We start from the raw sequence: 12,343 nt of genomic DNA, 5'->3' as shown, positions 1-12,343 counted from the left end.
GGGGAACTTTACCCTACCATCACAGGAACAAATAGATCCTCCCTAAAAGAATTTGTAATTCTTTCTTGTTCCGAGGTGGCAAAGCCTCTATGATAGATTTTGCTTTGTTCTTGTCAATCTCTATGCCTCTTTGGTGAACCAAGAAACCGAAGAAATTGCAAGCTTGAACCCCAAAAATGCACTTCTTGAGATTCATCTTTAACTTGTGTTGTCTCATCCTTCAAAAAGCTTCCTTCAGATTAGATACATATTCTTTTTTTCTGGAGACTTGATCAGCACATCGTCTATGTACTCCTCTAGGGAATGGTCTATCATGTCATGGAATATAGAATTCATTACTCCACTACTACAAAAAAGGAAAACACGACGGGAATTCACCGTCGTGTATTCTGTTTTCAAATGGTCGGGAATCCACCGACATCTTTTCATAATAAAACCACGACGGTGAATAACCGCGTTGTTAAAAAAACGTCATCAAAAAATCAAAACCGACGTCTTTGTGCTGCAAAAAGACATAAAAAAATGGTCGAGGATGAGAATAGACGACCAACTCCAACAAAAAAATGTCGTTAAAAAGGAAACATATGACATATATTAACAGAACATGGCCGTTAAATAAATATTTAACGACAAATATAAATATGACGTCTTTACAATCATAATAGACGACGTTATTGACACCTACTACGTCACAACATTTCCAACAACCGTTGTAAAATAAATTTTCCACTTCGATTTTTCTATGAATTATGACGTGGAAATAGATGTCAGGGTCATTACTTACGACACATGTATTTACAGAGACGACGTTGAAATGAATAAACAACGTCGGTTCCAAATAAATGAGAGCCGTACTACAGAATTTATACGTCATATTTTGAAAATAAACGACGTGGAAAAAATGATGGGGTCATTAATTACGACACAGTAATATATAAGGACGACGTTGTCGTCCTATATACAACGTCGGTACCATGAAAAATATCGTCGTCTTTAATAATTTATACGTCCTTTATTAATAAAACTGACGTCGTCTAATTCATATATCTTAACGTCGACAAATTTAATGAAATTCAAATACCGTCATAAAATATATTTTCCACTTTGATTTTTCTAGGAATTCTGACGTGGAAATAGATGTCAGGGTCATTACTTATGACACATGTATTTACAGAGACGACGTTGAAATGAGTAAACAACGTCGGTTCCAAATAAATGAGAGCCGTGTTACAGAATTTATACATCATATTTTGAAAATAAACGACGTGGAAAAAATGATGGGGTCATTAATTACGACACTATAATTTATATGGACGACGTTGTCGTCTATATACAACGTCGTTACAATGAAAAAGACCATCGTGTTTAATAATTTATACGTCTTCATTAAGAAAATTAACGTCGTTTAATTCATATATCTTAACGTCAACAAATTTAATGGACTTCAAATACCGTCATGAATTCATCCTTTTCCACTTCGTTTATGAAAGAACATACGACGTGGTAAATTCATGACAACGCCGTCTTTTGTAACGCTCAGTTAAAATTTTGTCTTTTAGACGCCGGTATTATGGGATTGAGTCGTGTTATTTTGAATCACATGGCGGTTCTTTATGCTTGTCCGACGTGTTATCCTCGAATAACTGTTTCACAATAGCGCCGTGGTTCTTCATTGTTACGTTGCTTTAAGACGTCAGAATATATTGCGGTCGTTGAATGCTCCAAAACGTCGTTATTTATTAGAATGACGCTTGTTTTTCACATTTTTATCAAAACCGCCGTGTTTGTAATCGCAACCAAATTTTGTACTGATTGTTTTGTGGCCAAAACTCGTATAATGAAAGTGAAGAAATCACATTACAATATATTACAAAATTAATGTCATACACTGCCAATTACATAAAGCATCATTCAACCCATATATCTTCACACCCATCTCGAATATTTTGACTCCTAACTCAACCACCACTTCATCAAATGTGTCAACATTTGGCATCCCTCTAGTAAATGGCTCACACTCAATTCTCACATCACCTAAGACATCATCACCAATAACATCATTATATTCTCTATTAGGCATTGATAACACTACCGACCAACCACGATGCATCGGGTCGTCAATAAAAATACTTGTTTGACTTGAGAAGCCAAAACAAATTGGTCATTCCTATGTCCAATTCTACTCAAATCTACAAGGGTAAATCCAAGTTCGTCAACTACAAGACCAGAAGTATTATCAATCCAATCACACCTAAAGACTGGGATTGTAAACTTTTGGTAGTCAAGGTCCCAAATTTCTTGAATGACACCATAGAAACCCATATTTGAGAGAATTGGGTTTTATCCTTGGCACTAGCAACTTGCATAGTATGTGCAAGTAAATAAACTCCACTATTTTGAGTTGTCCGCACATCATCTTGTGCCTTGATGTTGAATTTAATACCTTTAATGAGATAGCTCCTATATAATGGCACTGCCATGTTTGGACCATGCTAGCCACCTTAAATTTTCTGATACGCCATGATTGTCTTCCTCATTAAGTTCACTTTGAACCTGCAAATTAATCATAACTTAATTCAATCTAACATAGAAAGAAGAAAATTAAAAGTCCAATATGTTATTCAATAACATATACCTTGAAGCGTAGCCATTGAATGAAAGTGCTATTGTGCTTATCCTGCAGCCACTTTGTTCTCTTTCTAAATTTTGGATAAGCGGTCTTAATGTGGATCATATGTTGCCTACATGACACACAAAATTCAAGTATTACGGTCCCAAACATATAAGATAAACATAAGAAATAATTTAAAATGGAAACTTAAAGAATAACTCATACGTACTCGATATAAGGTAGGACTTCCTCCGTATTCTCCAAGACATATAGATGTGCTTGGTTCAACAGGTCCCGATCAACTACGCTCACTATGCAACCTGATAATGGCTTTGAAACTCCCATCGTTTGGCTTGAAGGCACTCCAACTGTACTAACATCAGATAAATGCTCGGTACAAAACTCTACAGCTTCTTCAGCTATATACCGCTCAGCAATGCAACCTTCGGGACGAGTACGATTCTGAACATACCCCTTTAGCACTTTCATATATCTTTCAAACGGATACATCCATCTAAAATATACTGGCCCACATAGACGAACTTCTCTGACAAGATGTACTACTAGATGAACCATGATATCAAAGAATGAAGGGGGAAAGTACTTCTCAAGCAAACACAAAGTAACTACTACATCTTCTTCCAACTTATCTAGCTTGGAAACATCAACAGTCTTTGCACATATAGCATTGAAGAAGAAGCACAAACGAGTTATTACATACCTTGCAGGCTTCTCCAAAACAGAACGAATTGCCATAGGGAGCAATTGTTACATTAAGGTATGACAATCATGTGATTTAAGGCCAAGAAGTCTTGAATCTTGTAAAGATACAAGATTTTTTATATTTGAAGAATAACCTTCAGGGACCTTCATACCATAGAAAGAATTGCAAACCTCTCTCTTCTCTGCTCTTGACAAATTCCAAGGCCCGGGAGGCAAACGAGTACGTCTTTCTCCATACCGGGTTGCAAATCAGTTTTGACCCCATATTCAATAAATCTAATCGAGCAGCAATCCCATCTTTATTTTTTCCAGGGATCTCCAAAGAATGTACCAATGATACTATCGCAAACATTCTTCTCAATGTGCATAACATCTAGGACATGCCTCACAGAAGGTATTTCAAATACTCGAGATCAAAGAATATTGATTTCTTCTTCCAACAAACTTTGTCACCATCTTCAACCATATGCAGCACTTTTCTCCGGTTAATGGCTAAGGAGGCGTGCCATATTCAGTTTCCCATTAAAAGCTGCATGTTGCCTCCTATATGGATGATTGATTGGTAACCATTTTCTATGCACAATGTAACAAATTTTGTGGCCATTTTTCAACCTGTGACTAGGTGTATCATCGCCGATATTGGACAAGCTTTATATCCTTTAACAACACAACCAGATAAGTTTCCATAGGCGGGGAAATCATTAATTGTCCACATTAATGCAGCTCTAAGTGTAAAGTATTCTCCATTATGTGCATCATACACTCCTCCAATCCCATCCCACAAAGATGTTAAATCATCAATCAAAGGCTCCAAGTAGACATCTATATCATTTCCGGGCTGTTTAGGACCGAAATCAATAAGGTCAACATCATGAACTTTCGTTTCATGCACAGCCATGGAGGGAGATTATATGTAACTAAGATAACTGGCCAGCAACTATATCTGCTACTTAGAGAACTGTGGGGATTGAATCCATCAGATGAAAGAGCCAATCTCAAGTTTCTCGGCTCATTACCAAACTCGGGCCATTTATCATCAAGAAGTTTCCAAGACGGGAATCCGCGGATGAGACATATAACCGTCAATTGATTTTCTAGCAGCATGCCAAGTCAAACTCTTAGCGGTCTCATGTGATCGAAACATCCTTTTAAACCTTGGAATTGGAGGAAAATACCACACCACCTTCGCTGGCACACCCTCTTTCAAGATTGAATCTTTGCCTTCCTTCCACCTTGAGATACCACAAGTAGGACAATGAGTTAAATCCTCATACTCCTTCCTATACAAGATGCAATCATTGGGGCATGCGTGCATTTTCTCATAACTCAGCCCCAATGCACACAAAGTCTTTTTTGCCTCATACATAGAGGCTGGTATTGTATTTCCTTCTGGAAGCAAATCGCCTTGAAGTATCAATAATTCTGTAAAACAGACATCACTCATCCCATGTTTTGCCTTCAAATTATACAACTTCACTAATGCCGATAACTTTGTGTATTTTCTACAACCAGGGTACAATGGTTGATCTCCATCCCCAATCACATTCGCAAACTCATAAGGATCAGATCCAAAATCACCAAAATCATTATCATCCATCTCTATTTCTTCGACACAAAACTGTACCTACTATGGTCATCATCTTCTTCAACATTTCTACTAGCATTAGTAGTTGCTTCCCAAGGTTCTCCGTGAAATGTCCAATTCTTATAGCTTTGGTCAACTCCATTAAAGTATAAGTGATTCCTTATAATTCCAACCCCAAACAATTTCAAATTAACACATTTAACACATGGACAACGGATATGTGTTGTAGTTAGAAGATTTTCTACAGAAAAGTTCAAAATGCTTTCACCCCTAACTCATATGCCTTCGATCTTCTATCCGAGTGCATCATGACTTATCCATCTCCGACACTATACCCTATTATATATAATAAAGTGAAAAGACAAGCAATGACCATCACTATAGCAGATTATATAAAGTATAATAGCAAGTAATATACAACAGAGACGATGGTTTTTAAACAAAAACAGACGTATTTGACATATATAGACGACGGATTTTCAACAAACGTCGTCTAATTATAACCACGACGGTAGTTAAATAACACCGTTGTGTATAAGTAATAACAACAACGGTTTAAAGTAAAAACCGTCGTCGTATGCAAAACGCGTTGATATCCAGTTTATTTTCAAGATCCCAAAACCCTATTAAGAACACAACATATACATGAAACCAAGCATGAAACCAACATATACTAAGCATGAAAACAATAAATCCATTCTCAATTCAACATAACAGAGAGTGATTAAAAGATCCGACAAAATGAAATCCATTCCCTATTCAACATAACAGAGAGTGATCAAGAAAACATTAAACAGAAAATCCATGAACCCATACCTCCAACAACATTATTAACAGATCGCAAAACATATACCTAAAACCCTTTAACAAAACAACGTAATATCATTCAATGAATTTACAAGGGGAAGAGAGGGTTTGTACTTACAGGTTGGCAGACTCATGATTATGACCAAATTGGATTTGACACAGCCTGGAGAGCCCAACTTTGAATTAGAGATGAAGTGAGAGAGCAAATGTTATGTTGCGCGAAATCTGAAAATTTTAGGGTTCAGGGTTAGAAGTATAAAACTAAGAGCCAAATCTGAAAATTTTAGGTCCCGCGAATATTTTAAGAAAGCGCGCTCTTTAAAACATCGACCAAAAACAAACGTCGTTAAAATTTCACATTAAACATGACGCTTATTACATTAAGGACGTCGTGGTAAAACTATGTACGACGCAAAATCAAACAAAAGTCGTCAAAACTATGAAAAACCACGTCTAGGTTAAGTAATTAACGACGTCGTAAATAACAATAAACGACACACGTGTAAACAGAACGTCGTTTAAAAGAGAAACCATGGCGGATTTTTCACCATACAACGTAAAGTCAATATTCCACGACTCAATCACCGTCGTTAAAAGTAATACCCTAAACTTTAAAACCATAAATTATATATTTGTAAAATTTAATTTTATAAAATTATTTATGGTTTTACAGCCTAATATATAACAAACATAAACCCTAAACCCCAAAAATTATACTTTAACCCTAAACCCTAATAAATAACAACCCTAAACCCTAAACCATCAAACTATATAAGTGATGTTATGACTCATCAAAACTATTTTATTTTGGTTGGTCATTTTAAACTTTTATTACTCAAACTGCATTTTTTTGGGGTTTAGGGGAAAGAAAATATATCAATAACTTCATAGGAGTTGAAGTTGAATTTTTTGGATTTATTTTAAATTTTGAATTAAAATTTTGAATTAAAAATAATAAAATATTCTTATATCAACAACAAACCACGGCGGGTGTTTCACTATCCGACGTAAAATACATATTCCAACTGAATCACCGTCGTTAAAAGTATTAACCTAAACCCTAAACTCTAAATTATATAATAAACGACTTACTTGTTCAAAGGACGCTGCGTTAAAGCTTAAACCATGACGAAATTTTCACTAAAACGACGTCCCATGTATGTACAAACGGTATAACATGTCTAAATATCATTTTACGTCGGTTTTTTACATAATTATGTCGTTAGAAAGTTATTACACGTCGGTTACGCAAGTTGTTTTTTCTTTTATATTATGAAAACCTCAACAAATTTTCAGGGAAAAAAGGATGTATATTATAGACAAAATTTGTACATTATATATTATAGACAAAATTAGTACATATAAAAATATCATGTGTTCCAAAAATCCTCTATTCCATATGAAGGCAAACAAACTCTGCCCATTCTTTCCGACTTCATCAATGGCTGCTTGGGGGTATGGCGCTTGATCTTTTCCCTTGGCAAACTGCAATCCATGAACAATGATTATTAAGCTAAATAAAAAGAAATTCAGTCACAGACGACGCTTTTTTTCATAACCGACGTAGTCTATCGATTCAACGACGGTAATTTTAAAGGACCGTCGTTGATAATACAAAAAACCACATAAAATGTTTCTGAAACTTTTCTTCTTACCTTTTCTCAAACTCCAATGAAGGATCCATGATGATGTCCCTCATGAAGCGCATCACATAATACCCGTGATTCGACATCGGGTTGCTTTGGTGTGCCTGGCAGAGTTTTCCAAATTGGTGCTTTACGGTGGTCTGCCTATGTGGGAATTATAAATTTTTAAAGCACTGTTCACGATGTTTTTGCCCTCCTCATCAACCACACGATTTCCAGGCAGAGGATCCAGAAAATAGACGGTTTCCCTCTTTGCTCTCACAATCAGCAAGACCCAATGACGGCTGCACAAAATTAAAATAAAAAACGACGGTTAATATAAAAAGTCAGCACAAGAAAACAAACGACGGTTATTTATAAAAACCGACGTATTATATAGTTTCACACGACGTAATAACGTAATCATCGACGTCATTATAAATTTATCACGACGGTAATTAACTACCGACGTGGTTAGTTGTTTCAAACGACCCAATAAATAAATAACCGACGTGGTTAGATGTTTCAAACGATACAAAATTAGTTAAACAGTTTTATAAGTGGTCAGTTAGTGAAAATCATACAAACAAAATCCTTTTAAGGAGACTAACCCTGGATTGTAAGGCATCATGAAAATCTGTTCACCATCTGTTTTCTGAAGTCTATCGCTACATTGCGATCTCGCCGCTTAGTGACCAAGCGTTGGCACTAACTTGATCAGGGTCAATAAAGCCAATCATGCTGCACATATTTGCTTCTCTCAAACGATCATATAAGCCCCTGAATATATAAAACAAACGACGGTTATTCATAAACAAATGACGTATTATACAATTTCACACGACGAACTGAAATAGAAACAGACGTTATAACTAATTTATCACGACGGTAAAAAAAGAACGACGTGGTTAGTGGTTTAAAACGACGCAATAATTAAACCACCGACGTCTTATGCTATAATGTTTGATATTTGATAAGGACAAACCTCATATATACTGCAACCACAGTAGCCCCAATTTCTTCCATGCCTGCAAACTGTGTAATATCTTCATGCAAGACGGTTATCTGCGCTCTGCACTAAACACCTCCTCAATTGTGAAGGTCATGATCTTCTCCTGAGGCTTTAGTGTCGTTTCCACATAACGACAAAGGGACTGTAAGGAAGATGGCACCTCCACATTTGAATAATCAACTACTTCATTACCCTGTTTAAAGAAATAAAGCAAAATAAAATGACGTGGTAATTCAATAAAAACGATGGTTTAAATTAAAAAACGTCGTCTGATAATAATTTAAACGACGGTAATAAAAACCCGTCGTTTTAAACAATTTATTACGTCATAGGAAATAAATTCCGACGTCTAATTTGAAAACAAACGACGGTTTAAAGAAAAATATCGACGTCTGAAATGTGAAAAACAAATAAAAAAGGGAAAGTTTTGAGAATATACCTCTTCGTCATGCTTTTCTTCATCTTATTTTTCTTCTTTCTTCTCTTCATCATTTTTGTCTTCCTTTTTGCCTTCATCTTTTTTCTCTTTTTTTTCTTCCTTCTTCCTTCATCTTTTTCTTCTCCCTTCTTCTCTTTATCTTTTTTTTCTTCTTTCTTCTCTTCATCTTGATTTTCTAAAGCCCCAGATTTCTGTTTTAAGTAATAAAGAAATATATATATATAAGACAGATTGTACAGAAAGTAAAAAAATTAAATCAAAACGTCGTGGTAAGGCATAACATAAGACGGTATGTAAGAATTATGGACGTCTTAAAATTATTAAACGATGGTAAATAATAAACGTCGTGGTAATTGTCTATTACGTCGGTAAGGACTAAAACCGTCGTCTAAAAACCGCAAAGTACGACGTCTAATGGCGTGTAAAACAAGTAAACTAAAACGACGTGGTATTTAAATAAAAACGACGGTTTATTTATAAAATCGTCGTGGTATAGTTTTAAAATGACGGGTTTCTTCATAATAACGACGTCTAATGTTTAAAAAAAAAACAGAGAATTCAAAGTTCAGATATGTTACCATTTCTTCCTGCTGTTCCCCATTTTTGGCAGTATCATCCTCTAAATGTAGGGATCTCATATCAGCCCTGAACAGCTTGCTTTATCAGACATTGGATTTTTGGGACTTTGCTCTAGACCTTGGTTTTGACAGGGGCTAGTTTTCGGTTTAAGCATGCTTGGATCAAAATTGGGGATGAGTTGGGAAAGCTGACTTAGTATATGTTCCCTCTCAGCCTCTACCAATTGTTTGGTTCTAGCCTCCATCCTTAAAGCCTCTTCCCTTGATCTAGCTTCCATCTTCTTAGTCTCTTCTTGAAGGACAATTCTTACACTTTCCTTCAATTGATCGGCAAACTTTACCCTCTGTTGTCTAGGTAAATTGAAGAATTGCCTAGGGGAAATCCCAGCACCTACCCCTCTTACTCTCCCTGGATGCTCGGGACCCAAAGCCAAGGTCAACACATCATTACTGCCAGTTACACTAAGACTGCCTTCAGCCACTTGTTTTTGCAATTCATCCTAAAACAAAGACATATAAAAAAGTCAGCACAAGAAAACACACGACGGTTATTTATAAACAAACGACGCATTATATAATTTCACACGACGCAACAACATAGAAATCGACGTTATAATACATTTATAACGACCTTACTTAAATAACGACGTGGTTAGTTGTTTCAAACGACGAAATAAATAAACCACCGACGTCTTATGCTATAATTACAGAAAACAGAGTTGTGATTCCAGATTTAGATCTTTCACGACGTTTTTGAAAACATTTCGACGTAGTAATATCATTCACACGACGAAAAAATTAACCACCGACGTCTTATGCTATAATTACAGAAAACAGAGTTGTGATTCCAGATTTAGATCTTTCACGACGCTTTTTAAAACATTTCGACGTAGTAAAATCATTCACACGACGGAAAAATATAACATAAGACGTAATAAGAATTATACACAGTTTAATAAAAATTTAAAACAGAGTGTGTAGGCTTACAATTAATTTTGCTTTCTCTGCCACCTTTGGATCCGGGATGTTACCATGTTTGTCCTGTCTAGCTTTCTTCCATAAGGTAGATCGATCAATTTCTACCCCAGGCATGGTTTCCTCCAATTGATCCTCCAAACCAGCATATCCTTTTCGAGACAATCGATGATTGTACTCAAGTTTCTCCCTAATCTGTGAATGTTGAGAATGCACAGACTCAAATTCTTTGGATAACCTTGAAGCTACAAAGGCATCCCATTCTGCTTTCTCTATGAATTTATATACTTCAGGGGGTTGGCTTAATTTCTCCCTCTCCTTGATGTATGGAAGGATATAATGTCTCGTCAGTGTAGACTTGAAATCCTTCCATTTCTTGGCAGCAGAAGATAACACCGAGGTCTTGCCCCTTGACCTACCACAAAAGCCATGTCAATGGCTTCCCAAATCTGCTCCTTTATATCCTTGGGGAATTTCAGCCCATTTCTTGTCCACAAGTGGGACTCTGGAGCGTGCCAACACACCAATGTAGGATTGCATCTCAGTATGTGCAGGTCACATCCTTTCCCCCTTTATTGTACTCAACAACTGGCTTGATTTTCTACAATTTTCTCTTCACAACACGAGGCATTGTGCTCATACCTCGACCTGACTTTGAATCCTCAGAAATTGTTGTCGTGCTGGTTGGTTCTGTCTCAACAGATGAAACAAACTTCATCTTCTTCAAGGGCTTGTCTTGAGGAGTTACCATTCCAAGCTCCTTACCTCCATTTTTTTTGGAGCCAGAGTCCTTACTTTGGTCTTGAGAAACCATGGTTACAGAAAAAACAAACCTGCAAGTGAAAATATTTCAGGAAAAAAATTAGAACACAAACGACGGTTATTTATAAAATACGACGTATGATAAGATTTTACACGACGTAATAACATAACATCAGACGTAATAAATGTTTAAAACGAGAGTATTCAAACAACGACGAAACAATATTACAGAAGACGTAATAAGAACTTATTACGGCGATATTTACACGACGTCGTGATATTCAAATTCACACGACGTAAATATTAATATAACGTCGTGTTATGGATATTCACACGACGTAAATAATAAGCTACCGTCGTATTTATAAGAAACCAAAAACCTTTTTCTTTCTCTGTGAATGTTTGATTGCAGGTTTAATTTCTCAAACATGGTTTTTGTTTTTCCTAATTTGATAAAATACAAAGAAAAAGAAAGAAAGGTTTGGCATCTTTTATAGACGACGGTATCTTAGTATAACGTCGTGGTATGAACATTCACACGGCGTCAATAATAAGATACCGTCGTCTATATAAGATACCAAACCCTATTTTCTTTGTCTTTGTATTTTATCAAATTAGAAAAAACGAAAACCATGGTTCAGAGAAATCAAACCTGCAATTAAACAAGCAAATAAAAAATTGACCGTCATTTTAAAAACAACTTAGATCAATTTTAAGATGACGCTAGGACGACTGATGAACCGTCGTGGTCTACATATTTAACCACGTAAATAAGAAGCTACCGTCGTCTTATTTAGTTGAATTAGTTGTGTTCAAAGTTGGAAACTTTCCCTCTCTGTCTATGTATTTTATCAAACTTGGAAAGAATAAAAATGATTTTCGCCAGAAAAAAGGTAAAAAGATTTTGAAAACAAAAACCGTATGAGCATGCAAAATAGCAACAAAAATAGTGAGAAATGAAAGCTTACCTTTATGCGTGCAATGAAAGCTTTCTCTCGGAGTTTGGTGTTTAAGTTCACAGACGACGACTTAAGACGAGAGGAAGACGATGAGATACTCCGATGCTCGACAAGGAAAAAGACGAAAAGTTTTCTCTGGGAGATTGAAATTTTTTCTCGGTTTGGAAACAGTGCATGCGTAAGTCGGTAGACGAAAAGTTGTATATGTATACAAACCGTTTCTTAGTAATAAGACGGCGTGTTTATATAGAACGACGACGTATTAAT

This window comes from Prunus mume, linkage group LG1 (assembly GCF_029339155.1).
Source record: "Prunus mume cultivar Tortuosa linkage group LG1, ASM2933915v1, whole genome shotgun sequence".
In the NCBI taxonomy this organism is placed as follows: domain Eukaryota; kingdom Viridiplantae; phylum Streptophyta; class Magnoliopsida; order Rosales; family Rosaceae; genus Prunus; species Prunus mume.
This window is presented reverse-complemented; position numbering follows the sequence as displayed.